This window comes from Lissotriton vulgaris, chromosome 6, assembly GCF_964263255.1.
Source record: "Lissotriton vulgaris chromosome 6, aLisVul1.2, whole genome shotgun sequence".
NCBI classification, from domain to species: domain Eukaryota; kingdom Metazoa; phylum Chordata; class Amphibia; order Caudata; family Salamandridae; genus Lissotriton; species Lissotriton vulgaris.
The window spans coordinates 1,175,282,418-1,175,292,100 of NC_141694.1; the positions used below are offsets into that span (position 1 = coordinate 1,175,282,418).

Here is a 9,683-nt window from a genome sequence, read left to right on the forward strand (position 1 = left end):
TTTTGGATCACAACCTTTGCCATTACCCAGCATCCCTCGTCATCATATTGAGAAGACAAAATTTGGGCGAACAATCCTTTATGGAACAAAATTGCAACGCCCCCTTTCTTGTTAACCGCAGGAGAGAAAACCACTTGACCCAACCAATGCCTTTTTAACTTAGAAGATTCAACATCCGTACAATTAGTCTCTTGGAGAAAGGCAACTTAAGAATTAATTTTAGATAAATGAGACAATACCTTCTGATGCTTGACAGGATGACCAAGATGGAAGGTAAGGATGGGGTAGTACACGTGGGGTGAACACACTGCAGGAAAACATCTACAAGAGAGGACACAGCAAAGAAAAACGTTACACCTGTATAAAATACCCAATACATGTATAGGATGCAGATTCAATATGACCAAAATCACTGTTATTGACTACAAAAACCAAAGATGCCATAATACGAGAAACAGAGACTGTCCAGGGAGAAAGAAGTGGGAGAGTGCACAAGTCAGAGGGAGAATTAAGAAGAAGAGACAGCAAGAAAGAAAGGAAAGAAAAAAGAAAGGAGCAACAGGAAAGAAACATGAAGACAGATCAAGGCAGAAAAGCCAGGTCTGGGAGAACAGAAGTAGCCAATACATCGGGGGCTAGGAAACGCCAAAGAGGACACGGGTCCCATTGAGCAGAAGAAGAGCAAGAACGGGTATAAAAAGAAAGAAACCATGAAACCTCAAGAGAGAGGATGATACATGACAAGAACCATGGCAGAGCCAGAGCAAACAGATAACCACAACAAATTGATGCCTGCAAAAGATAAATCAAACATTAGTGTCCATGTCAGATGAGGAAACAGACTGTAGATAAGCATGGTGCTTCTGGGGATCATCGAAGGAGCGGGTATGATCATTATGCGTGATCTTACAGAAACATGGATGCAGAATACCATACTGAATATTCAGCTGTCGCATTTGAGGACGAAGATTCAAAAATTATTTTCGTGGGGTATTGGTTGCGTTGGAAAGGTCTTGTGAAATGAAAATATTATGCCCCGACCATATAAGACGACGCTTAAGTCTGGCAGTTTTGAGCACAGGCATTAGTTCAGTAAACTCAAGAAATAGTACAATAATACCACGAGGCTTAGAAGCATTGCAAGTGAAGCGCCATAGGCGGTGAGCTTGCTGGATATTAAGAGGATGAGACACAAGTTGGAGGTCCAGAAGTTCATGCAGGAATTTTCGAACAAACGACAACATGTCTGATCCCTCAACATTCTCCGGAACACCATATAAGCGCAGGTTATTTCTTCGATTGCGATTTTCAAGGTCCTCTGTGTGGAGCTTGAGCATTTTAATCTCTTTTTCCAATTGGGGAATTATAGAGGAAGCATCCTGCATATCACTGACGTGCTGTTCTAGGTTCAGGACTTTACCCTCCATAACGACCCATCCCTCCTCAATTTGTTTAAGCTTCTTATTAGTAGCAGACATGAAAGGCTGTAGACCCCGTACCTCCTCTAGAATGGAATCCAAAACGGGATTAGGAGACGTATGGATAGGAGAGGGGGGGTCATTTTTGGGTCTCTTTGGTTTTGTGCCATAGTGGGTAGATTTAATACTACTTGCATCATGAGACATTGCGACGGCTGGATAGCGCTGTAAAAGTCCAAAAAATAGTATGACTACTGAAAAGAATGGCGTGAAATCCTCCAAGAATACAGATAGAGAGTCGCAGAAGAACAAAGTTGAATGTCACACCCTCAAAAAAGCAATAGAGGAATGGCAACTGCAACTCACACCTACATGGAATGCCCAGAATCCACAGTAAGGGTTAAAAATACCCTCTCATGAAGGACAAAATGCTCTCAAGTCAGCAAATTTGCCATATACCAAGTTAAAAACGAGAAAAAATAAGGTGGACAGTATTCAGGAAAATAAAACACAGCCATTGTCGTAGATGGCGCAGAAAAATAATGCCTGTTAAATCCAGCACTCAAAATAGCCGCCATAACCATAAAAAAGAATGTTCAGAGGAAATAAGTCACTGAAAACGCTGCCAGGAGAATAATTGCTTTGCCATACCTTATAATGGAAAACAGATAGGTATTCAGCATATTACAGTCATGTGGAGGAACACTGCCATGACATCAGGCACCATCTGGAGATCAGGCGAGCGGACGCGGGCTCGGCAGCTCAAAATGGCGGCCGCCCGCTTCCCGACGATAAAGAGAAACTCCGAAGGGTGTTGTTGACGGAAAACGGCATTAAAGTCGCCGAAACTGCATTCATTTGCTTCAGGGCATATTCCGCTGTGGATACCTTGTCAACTCAGGCAGCCGTTGGCGGAGCAGAGGCGACAGTGCTACATGAAAGACCGTAGCTCGACGGAGCTCACGGGAGAGCCGTCCGACGTCAACGGCGCATAAGCCACGCCCCCAACTTGTATGTTCTAAATAAAACTCTCTGAGCAGCCTAGAGACTAGATTTTCCTCTTCTTCTAGGTTCCTTCAAAGACCTCTAAAGGCATTAATTGATGCCCATTACGACCTCAGAGTGGATATTGAAATATTCTTACCAAAAAGTTCCCACAAAAATTCAAAATAGATGGAAGTTGACACTTACGAGCTGAAATCTAATTCTTATCACACAAGGACTGAAAACTTTTCCAATGTTTTCTATAAGCTTATTAATGTTGAGGGTTTACGAGATTTTTGAATTGCATCTGCTAGATGTGATGAAATTCCTTTCCTTTGCAACTCCTGCCTCTTAATTCCTGAAAGTCGAAGATGGTCTGGCAGCTGACAACAAGTCTTTCCCAGCAAGGGATGCTGAGGAGGAATCCATGGAGTTATCTCAGCCATGCACTTAAACATGGGAAACCATTACTACGCTGGCCTGAATGGGTCTACCCTACTCTCCTCCTGAGAGTGAAATTGTATGTTTTGCAGAACTTTCAGAATTAATGAAAGGGAGGGAAAGCATAGGAGGTTCTGTGCCTACTTGACTAAAAGAATATCCACCCCCATGCTTTTGTCCCTGGGATTTGTGTGTTGCTGTATGTTGAAAAGAGATCAAGGTATGGAGCAAAAAATCTGCATATTCTCTGAAAAATTAAAGGCAGCAGTATCATCACTTGCGATGGAAACGTGTGACTCAACCAATCCATAGTTTCAATCTCTTTTATGGAAATTGCCCCCGGGGACAGCACATGTCTCTCTGCCTAATGACAAATTCTCCAAACTACCACTCCCAGGTATCTCATTCTTGACCCTTCCCCATTGATTAACATAAGATATAGTTACCAAAATAGGCGATACAATCAACACATAATTTCCCAGAATTAAAATCTGAGACCATCTCAAAGCTTTTTCCACTGCTCTCAACTCTCAGTAGGAGGTTTGAAAGCTTTGAAATAGAGACCCTTGCCCATGTACTGATAGTCCCTCAATGTGGCTTCTCATTCTAAGGAACTTGCATCTCTGGTAATCATACAAAACTCACCCGGATGAAGAGGTAATCCCTTTGTCAGGTTTTCCCAATCCGGCCAAGGCCATAGTTCCTGCTTAACATGAGGAGAGACTGGAACTAGTTTGTTGAGATCTTGAGACAAAGGAGAATAATGTGCATTCAGGAGGAGAACAATAGGGTGCAAATTAAAAGAAGATGGGTCCGTGGTACTAGCAAGGCACATGACGCCATCAGACCCTGAAGACCAAACTAAAGTCATAACGTGATTGACCTCCTGTTCTTGCATAGTCTTTCTTTAAATCAGTAATAGTATTTAGTACCAGACTCTTTTTTTCGTATCATCATCATCTGACTCCTTAATCTTCTTCCTTGCAGGGGACGGGGATTGAGATGATGCAGAAGAAGTGGAGTCAGACTTCACATGGTGACCCTTACTTCCATGTTTCCCCACATTATACAGACAAACAACACAGTATCAATCCCTTAATGCAAGCCACAACAATGAAAACACAAAATCTTATTTGCTGAAGTGCCGAGCAGCTTTACCTGCCACTGGGATCTCCTTCCTCCTTCCCTGATGCAGAAATGAAAGGCTGCGAATGTTCATAACTCCCCTCATTCACTGAGCATGCATAAGCGTCAGTTGCTTTCCTGTTAGAACGTTTGCTGTTGCTATCATGGAGTACTCACCTTCAACCTAGTAAGTGCCCACATTGTCCATGAATTTGTTTAAGCAGTGTCAGATGCTTTCATCAAAAATAAAAATATAAATACATAAGCCTGATGACTTCAAGCCCCAAAGAAAGTGGCTCTTAGGTCGACTTCAATACAGTCCATATAACTGTAAATCTAGCAGAGAACCATACCCGGTAACATTATAGCAATAGTGTATCCAGAGAACTGATTTCACAGAGGCTCTGGCCCAGTAGGAACCCATAACATGTTTAAATATTGAGCAACCCACACTAAGCAAGGATTTAACTGACCTGAACTTCCCAGCATCTTTGTCCCTTGTCAGAAGCAGGAAAAAACAAAACAGCAGTTGCTAAGCAAATCAAACAATGCATGGTACCAAGGAAGGATATGATCAGGGATTGGTGTATAGCATTTTTCTGATTTTTTTCCTGATTGGAGGCGGGAACAGCCTCGTGAGTAATGACTCAGACGAGAACGTAGAACATAGATATAATTATATTTCACTAATCTATTTGAGATGGCAGAATGCCTTCAGCTCATACTTCAGTTAGAGTATTTCAAAAGCTAAAGGACTAAATGAACAATAGTTTCACTGTCACATTCACCTATGCTCTATGGCGCCTCTAGGGATAACCTCTCCATGCAGATCAAACACTGTATTGGAGCCCAATGGGGCGTGCTCACATACCTTCACCTCTCATTCACATGCATTCCTTTAATAAAGTGAAACTGCCCTTTCATGCTAACGATCTTTCTGACAAACTACTTTATATAACTCAGTGAGAAAAAAATATAAGGAGTGCAAAAACATTCATTCTGCTCTTGGTACAGCATTCATACTTAATGCACTTGAGATTCACATCATTCAAATGGTGTGCACCTGTTACAACGCATTTTTTACAACGCACTACTGTTACAACGCATCTATTACAACGCAGATACTGTTACAACTCATGTTTTTACAACGCATTTTTTTACAACGCAGGTACCTTTACAACGCATACCATTACAAAGTAAGTATTGGTAAGTATATAGTTATATTTTAAATGTTATATGTTTGGGGTAAAGGGGTATTTTTAGGGGTTAGGGTCAGTTTTGGGTTTTAGGGTAAAGGGGTATTTTTAGGGTTCAGGGTCAGTTTTCAGTTTTTGGGTAAAGGGGTATTTTTAGGGTTCAGGGTCAGTTTTCAGTTTTTGGGTAAAGGGGTATTTTTAGGGTTCAGGGTCAGTTTTCAGTTTTTGGGTAAAGGGGTATTTTTAGGGTTCAGGGTCAGTTTTCAGTTTTTGGGTAAAGGGGTATTTTTAGGGTTCAGGGTCAGTTTTTAGTTTTTGGGTAAAGGGGTATTTTTAGGGTTCAGGGTCAGTTTTCAGTTCTTGGGTAAAGGGGTATTTTTAGGGTTCAGGGTCAGTTTTCAGTTTTTGGGTAAAGGGGTATTTTTAGGGTTCAGGGTCAGTTTTCAGTTTTTGGGTAAAGGGGTATTTTTAGGGTTCAGGGTCAGTTTTCAGTTTTTGGGTAAAGGGGTATTTTTAGGGTTCAGGGTCAGTTTTTAGTTTTTGGGTAAAGGGGTATTTTTAGGGTTCAGGGTCAGTTTTCAGTTGTTGGGTAAAGGGGTATTTTTAGGGTTCAGGGTCAGTTTTCTGTTTTTGGTTAAAGGGGTATTTTTAGGGTTCAGGGTCAGTTTTGAGTTTTTGGGTAAAGGGGTATTTTTAGGGTTCAGGGTCAGTTTTCAGTTTTTGGGGTACAGGGTAAAAATAAATTAAAATTAATTTTAAATTAAATTATTTAATAGAAAATAAATTAAATTAAATTACATTGCATTATTTTTGGGGTTGAGGGTCAGTTTTGAGTTTTTGGGGTACAGGGGTACAGGGTAAAAATAAAGTTATAATTTTTTTAATTTACAATAATTAATTTAAATTATATTTAATAAAATTACTTTAATTTATTTTTGGGGATTAGGGTCAGTTTTGAGTTTCTGGGGTACAGGGGTACAGGGTAAAAATAAAGTAATATTAATTTAAATTTAAATTAATTAACGGAAATTAAATTATTTAAAATTACATTAAATTATATTTTTATAAATTAAGTTACTATTATATTATTAATATTAATATATACTTACCAATACTTACGTTGTAATGGTCTGCGTTGTAAAGGTACCTGCGTTGTAAAAAAATGCGTTGTAAATACATGCGTTGTTACAGTATCCGCGTTGTAAAATCCGCGTTGTAACGGTATGCGTTGTAATAGTCCGCGTTGTAACATCATATATCCCATTCAAATTGTCCTCTGCCTTGTTTTGATGATGTACAGCGTGACGTCCTCAGCTCCATCACACCTCTACAGATCACAAAGCTAGTCAAGGAAAATGTGGGGTGTTTCAGCCATACTGACTGGCTGTCTTTTGATGCTGAATTTGCTCATTTGTTTTGGCAGATGGGCATTATTCGTTACCATGCATGGCTTTAGCTAAAATGCCTTCCCCACACATTTATTATAACGTGTTGGCCTTTACAATGTGTTGGTAGTATTTTACCATCTATTGGCCAAGGTCATGACTGATATTCTATGCATTTTGGGGGTTACCCCTCAACCACCATTTATTGATTTTTTTGTATATTTTCTGTATTGATGGTATCCTCGAAACATCATTTTTTAATAACAGTTCACCTCCCTTTATAACTACCCGCCCCTAAACTGTACAAACGGCTTACCTCCCTTTACCACTAGCCACTTTGAATGCAAAAAAAAAACGTAATTCCCTTTACCACTACTCACCCCTGCACCCTAAAAACCCCTTGCCTCCCTATTTCTCTCAGCAAAAATGGCAGATGTGCAGAAAGCAAAGAAGACCAAAGAGCATCATGCCTGCCACAACCTGGCTCTGGCTCGTGATATCAGGAAATATTCCCGATAAGCGATGTTTGCCAGAAAAGCAATGTACAGGCGCAAGTACACTGCCACAGAAACAAAGATTGAGCAGAAGGCAAGAGCTCCAGGAACTATTTCAAAGCCAGTTGGTGGAGACAAGAATGGAGGCACCCGTATGGTTAAGCTTCTAAAATGCCACAATACTATCCGACTAAGGATGTACCCTGCAAAATGCTAAGTCATGGTGTAAAGCCGTTCTCCCAGCACAATGGGCAAGCTGCGTGCCTCCATTTCTCCTGGGACAGTTTTAATTCTTCTTAATGGGCGTCACAGAGGAAAGCGTGTAATGTTTTTGAAGCAGCTTGATTGGTTTGCTCCATGTAGCAGGGCCATTGGTTATACATCGCATTCCACTGCGAGAAGCTCACCAGAAACTCGTCATTTGCACTTCGACCAAGATTGACATCTCTTCAGTAAAAATCCCTAAACATCTCACTGATTCCTACTTCAAGAAGAAGAAGCTGCACAAACCCAAACACCAAGAGGGTGAAATCTTTGACATAGAGAAAGAAAATTAAGAGGTAATGGAGCAGCGCAAAAATGACCAGAAGCTAGATTATTTGCAGCTCTTGCCGCTCATCAAGAAAGAGCCCCAACTGCCCGCTTACTTGAGATCTACGTTTTGCCTAGCCAATTGACTTTATCCACACAACCTGGTTTTCTAATTGGTTAGACAATTGCTCATTGAAAGAAAACGTTCCCTTACCTCGGTTTATCACAGCCTGAACTGAACCCTGAAAAACATTACCCACCCCAGAACCCTAAAAATCCCTTTAACGCGCTACTAACCTGTACCTTTATGATTCATTAAACCTTAAATCCTCCCTTTGTAAATGACATAATAATTATGTCATTAAAAAAATTACTCACCTGTGTGATAATGTACTGAAGAAATATAGTACCAAAAAGACCTGTGTGGTACTTGCATGGTAAAGAAATGCATGGTAACGTCCTGCAGGGTAAACACTGCGTTGTGACTGGAGCACCTTGCATCTTCTTGGGCTGCCTTCTCTAGTGGCTGGAAAAAAATTTGTATCCACAGCTTTTTCCCCGCTTCCTCAACAACAGAGCCCAATGAAAAGTTCACTATTTCTCCATGGAGGCTGTCTTTTCTCACTTTGGAGTGACAGGTGAGATCAACAGATCACATTTTATTCTTGTCATTCACAGTTTAGAAGGTACAACACTCATTTGCTCCACCAGACTCTGGCTTCGAAGCACTGCCAGTTACAGCCACCTAAAGCCAGCATCAGCTGCACCCCCAGAAAACTCTGAATGTTCACATTCCACACTGCATTTTGGGGAACACCTGAAGTTTAACACATCATGCTCCTTCTAGAAACACATGGAACATCTCACACAATGCCATTGTCCCCCATACTTCACACAGCAATAGAGGCAGATGTACTGCTGTCTAGTCTGCTGGCCATAGTCCAATCTCCTCTACAATCCCCATCCTTAAACTGTCTCTCTCTAAAACATTGACACCTAATCTGACTGCTCTAAACTCGCAAGTAATGTTCCTGCTGCCAAGCCATATACGAGCAATCCTGACTTGTTCGCAGCACTTTTTTTCACATTTTAATATTTCCCAAAACTCTACCAAAGGTATATTAGCTCTTTACATAGCACCAGTTACATTACACAAGGACACATTCATTTTAGGAGCCACTGGGAGACTAAGTGATTTGCCCCAAATTGCAGGATGTTGAGGCGGCATCAAGACTCAAACCTGGTCCCCAGTTCCAAAGTCGCCAGCTCTGGTAGCTAGGCCACATATTTATCACATTTATCTAACAAACCACCACTGCTTTGATGCCCCACTTGAGTGATAGCTCGTTTATGCTCTAATAGTTGAAAACTGCTAAAACCGCTAGCAGAAACGTAACTTGCAGCTTGTTGGACAGTGGGAAATATTAAAGGTATGTAATCCTTAAACCGCCCAGAGTGCATGTCCAGTCCTGGCATTAAACTTAGATTATTGTATTGTAATTGCATTTATATAGAGCTTACTTCCCCTGACGAGGCGTCAAAGCGCTTTTTCGAAGAGTAGCACACTACGAAACCCATAAAGGATTAGTGTTGAATTAGTATGGTGAAATATGAAAGTAATTTGAGTGGTGGATAGGTTAGTCAGTTATTTGGATTCAGAAGGCTAGCGGAGGTACAGAAGAAGGAAAAAGATTTGCATTTATATAGCACTTGTTACCCCTGATGGGGGTAGAAGCACTTTCTTGGCAAGTAGCACGCTACTCTGGAACCCATAAGGATTAGTGTTGAATTAGTATAGTGAAATATTAAAGTAATTTGAGTGGTGGATATTAATCAGTTGTTTGGATTGAGAAGGGTAGCAGAAGGATAGAAGAGGGACAGATGTTTGTATATATATATATATATATATATACATATATATATATATATATATATATATATATATATATATATATATATATATATATATATATATATATATATATATATATATATATATATATATATATATATATATATATATATATATATGTACCGCTTGTTACACTTGATGGGTGTTCAAGCGCTTTTTCGGCAAGTAGCATGCAACTCCGGAACCCATAAAGGATT

The 9,683-nt window shown here is 40.3% G+C and overlaps 1 pseudogene; it reads left to right on the forward strand.

Moving 5' to 3' along the window:
* The first annotated feature begins 6,975 nt into the window (after positions 1-6,975).
* LOC147708603 (large ribosomal subunit protein eL6 pseudogene) lies at positions 6,976-7,747 on the forward strand (annotated as a pseudogene).
* The last annotated feature ends 1,936 nt before the right edge of the window (positions 7,748-9,683 follow it).